We start from the raw sequence: 4,841 nt of genomic DNA on the forward strand, positions 1-4,841 counted from the left end.
TTTGGGTTTCCTAGCAATGAACTGCTGACAGTATGGTAGGAGCCCTAATAACAGAAGCAACCCATCAGATTCCATGGGTTCACACAGAGAGGTTTTATCTGTTAAAGTTTGACATGCTGAAATTTGAAGTAGTTGCCATGGAATATAGCTGGCTGGAATAAGAAGAAAGATTGGGAGTTAATACATTTTATTGATGTATGGGTATTATTTCAAGAAGCATGGAACCTAGTAGAAATTAAGGTAAATGGCTACAAAGTGTATTCTATGCATGCCTAATCAATTATTAATAAAAGTATATTTAAGGTAAGACTAGAACACTGTATTAGATTTGATTTCATAAACTCAATGAAATTGCTCCATTGTTTCAGAGAATTTACATCTCAACCTATTTTGAATTTGAAATGGTTTGCCTTTATCCTACTATTTTTTAAAACGTTGCATTGATTTTTATTATGCAACTTTCCATAGGTAAAGATAAAGGTTCCCTTGCACATACGTGCTAGTCGTTTCTGGCTCTAGGGGGCAGTGCTCATCTCTGTTTCTAAGCCGAGGAGCCAGTGCTGTCCAAAAACGTCTCCGTGATCATGTGGTTGACATGGCTAAACGCCGAAGGCGCATGGAGCGCTGTTACCTTCCCACCAAAGTGGTCCCTTTTTTTCTACTTGCATTTTTTACGTGCTTTCAAACTGCTTGGTTGGCAGAAGCTGGGACAAGGAAGGTGTCGTGTCCCACTCCTCCGCTGACGGCCGGGTCAGGGAAATCCGAATCAGGCTTGCCTCTGCAGCTCTGCCCAAACTCCTAGCAAAGTCCTCAGAGCAGGCAGGAGACTAGAAAGTGATTTCAGCAAGATAAGTTCGACTTTGCCTGACTCAGAGACTGCCAGAAAGCAGATCCTTTATATAGGCCATGGGGTGTGGCTCCATGACTCAGCACTCATTAAGGCCTGCCCTTCCCTTCCTTCTGTTGCCTCCGCCTATCCAGTCTTCTGATGCGAGGGTCACTCCAATCAGCAGCTGTTGGAAATAAACCTTCCTCAGGCTCACATGCTGTGGAGGAGGGGGAGGGGTCTAGCTGCTCCGTTTGCCTGGGCATGGAGCCAGGGCTGGGGCCGGGGGGTGCTCCCTCCTCTGCAGCTTGTCTGGGCATAGAGCCAGGACTGGGGCCGGGAGGCATACATTCCTCCGTGTTCGGGAGCAGATAAGAAGGCCCCGGCTGCTGTGAGAGCGGGCAAGACACAACAGAAGGGGAGCTCACTCATTATGCGGCGCTAGGGATTCGAACTGCTGAACTGCCGACTTTCTGATCAAGTTCAGTGTCTTTGCCACTGAGCCACTTTTTGCAATTTTCCATAGGTAAAGGTAAAGGTTCCCCTCGCACATACGTATTTTACGTACTATAAGGTAAAGGTAAAGGTTCCCCTTGCACATACGTGCTAGTCGTTGCCGACTCTAGGGGGTGGTGCTCATCTCCGTTTCAAAGCCGAAGAGCCAGCGCTGTCCGAAGACGTCTCTGTGGTCATGTGGCCGGCATGACTCAATGCCAAAGGCGCACGGAAACGCTGTTACCTTCCCACCAAAGGTGGTCCCTATTTTTTCTACTTGCATTTTTACGTGCTTTCAAAACTGCTAGGTTGGCAGAAGCTGGGACAAGTAACGGGAGCTCACCCCATTACACGGCAGCATACAGGTACGTAAAAAACAGGGAACAAATAGAAAACCATCAAGATAAAAAACCTTGTGGTGCATTTTATTTGAGACTTTTCAAGAAATGAAAAGACAGAAAAAGATTCAAGGGAGGCCTAGCGTGGTACAGAAGGGAAAGATATATTTTACCTAAACCATTTGACATCCTGCATTTACACTAGAGAAAATCTCTCTTCCACATAAGCTCCCACATTGTTTTTTGGGCTCGTAAGGAGGATGTTTTAGGTGAGTTATAGAAGAATCAGAAAAAAAAAACTTACCTTCTTTCTCCCAAGGAAACCTTCACTGGACCCACAAAGTTTCCGGCAGCAGAGACAACAACTGGATGCAACCCTTCTGTTGTATTTTCCCACATGTGCACAAAAAGAACATCTTAAAGAATTTTACTGGATAAAGTTGTCCCCCCCCCAAAAAAAGGAATTCCCTGATAGGGAACTGACAGGGTTTTAAAAAGAAACAAATATATATTTCTATGTAAAGAACCAAGCAACCAGCCATTGAAAGATAAACTAATTCTGCAGTGATGCTTAACTCAGTGTATAACAGGGGCCTCCAACCTGGCTGGGGAATTTTGGGAGTTGAAGTCCTCCAGGCTTAAAGTTGGTAAGGTTGGAGACCCCTGGTGTATAATATTGACTTCAATAGGCCGGACTGAAGCTTTACAGTCAATAGGATAAAAAGCTAAGCAAGCTAGCTACTGCTGACATTACCTTTAGTGCTGCTGATTGACTGCTGATCATTTCCTAATAGCACATGTCTGACTGATGCAGTGTTCTTGTCGACCTAACTGAGGTAGCTCACTAAGGTATTTAAGGAACCCAATTTCTAGAAAGTGAGCAAACAAGAACAAAAAAAATGGTTTTCTGGCAGGGAAATGCAACTTCAAAGGAAGCTGCAACATGTCTTTTTCTTCCTCTCTCTTTTGTATTAACAATATATGTAGTCCACTCCATTCCTGATGGAATCTGGACAGTGAACAGCAAAGAAACTGAAACACAAAACAGCACAGTAGTCAAACTTTCTATGAGAAACACAATCCACTAGGTTGAAAGAAATGCGAGGGGGGTTGGGATCACTCACACACACACAAATATACATTATGTTAGAGATTTCTTACTAGTTCTGCATCCACTAGGTATTTTTTTTCCATTTCCCTCCTTTTTCTCTGAAACTCAAGCTTGAATTGCTCTTATTAGTGTTTGTTATCAGGACTTAGCTACTGTTCTCCAGTTGTAGAGAGCAATGTACTTAGCCTGAGTTCTAGTCCTTTTTCAGTGCCCACCCCCCACTTCTCTTGTCTGATTGCTGGCTGTTCTTTAGGTGGTTTGCAAGTTTCTCTTGCGTCTAGCCCAGCGGTTCTCAACCTGTGGGTCAGGACCCAGTTGGGGGTCGAATGACGATTTGCCAGGGGTCGCCTAAGACCATCGGAAATATGGGAAGTATACTTGCGAGTTGAAGAATCACGCTCCAATGGTTGACTCCACAAGCCAGCTGCAGGCTCTTCAAATCGCTAGCCAAATTCGGCTTCAGGCACGATGAATTAAAAAAAAGAGAAATCTTTGCTCTGATGTCTCCCTCTCAAGCCAGCTGCAATCACTCCCAATCGCTAGCCTAATCTGGCTTCAGGCGCGATAAACGTAATAGGAGAGGAGTCTCCGCTTTAATGCATCCATCCTCAAGGCAATTGCAAGCAGTTCAGATTGCTAGCCAATACGGCTTCAGGCGCGATAAATTCAAAACGAAAATAATTTTTTGGTTGGGGTCGCCACATCGTGGGGAATTGTATTAAAGGGGTCGCAGCACTATAAAGGTTGAGAACCACTGGTCTAGCCTAAGCTGCTGTGGAGTCTTTTGGCACCTCCCAGTTTCAGCCTGAAGGAGAAGATGTTTGTTACAAGATAGTTGCCGCTGCTTTAAAGGTTAAAGCTGGGCTTCAGGGCTCTGCCTCTCTGCTCAGTTTGCAACTGCTTGCACAAACAAGCCACTTCTACTTTTTCTGTGCCTCCATTTAGAATAGAATAGAATAGAATAGAATAGATTTTTTTTATTGGCCAAGTGTGATTGGACACACAAGGAATTTGTCTTGGTGCATACACTCTTGGGGTACATAAAAGAAAAGATACGTTCATCAAGAATCATAAGGTACAACACTTAATGATAGTCATAGGGTACAAATAAGCAATCAAGAAACAATATCAATATAAATCGTAAGGATACAAGCAACAAAGTTACAGTCATACAGTCATAAGTGGAAGGAGATGGATGTTGGGAATGATGAGAAGATCAATAGTAGTGTAGACATAATGAATAGTTTGACAGTGTTGAGGGAATTATTTGTTTAGCAGAGTGATGGCGTTTGGGAAAAAACTGTTCTTGTGTCTAGTTGTTCTGGTGTACGGTGCTCTATAGCCTTGTTTTGAGGGTAACAGTTGAAACAGTTTATGTCCAGGATGTGAGGGGTCTGTAAATATTTTCACAGCCCTCTTTTTGACTCATGCAGTATACAGGTCCTCAGTGGAAGGCAGGTTGGTAGCAATTGTTTTTTCTGCAGTTCTAATTATCCTCTGAAGTCTGTGTCTTTCTTGTTGGGTTGCAGAACCAAACCAGACAGTTATAGAGGTGCAGATGACAGACTCAATAATTCCTCTGTAGAACTTTGCCCATTATTCACAAGCTCTAGTTCCATCCATTCGTTAAAAATAAATTCTTCCTGAGAATCTTGTGTTTTTTGTTCTTATTTGCGACTTTTGCTTGTGGTATTCTCCTTTCTCATTTTCTCCAACACACACATTTCCAATGGGCAATTTTCATTATCACAATATCCACTGAAAGTCTAAATCTGCCAAGTGAGATGTCCAACTCATTTTTGTCCTCTCATGCTGATAATTTGTCAGAAAATGGAAGGAAGAACAGGGGGGATGGTGGTGTCTGCCATCCTCTATTAACCCTCATCAACAAGGAGGAATTGGTTGGAAAATACCCTTTTTGGTACCTTGGGGATGGTGGGGGAAGTTTCATCCTTGAGTTCATGGTATCGGTGGATAAACTGAGAAGTGGCATAACAAAAGAACAGCTTCCGAGATATTCCAAAGGAAGATGGGTCAGATTCAGTGGTTTAGAAGAACACAACCAGGAAGA

Source organism: Ahaetulla prasina, chromosome 1 (genome assembly GCF_028640845.1).
Source record: "Ahaetulla prasina isolate Xishuangbanna chromosome 1, ASM2864084v1, whole genome shotgun sequence".
Taxonomy (NCBI): Eukaryota; Metazoa; Chordata; class Lepidosauria; order Squamata; family Colubridae; genus Ahaetulla; species Ahaetulla prasina.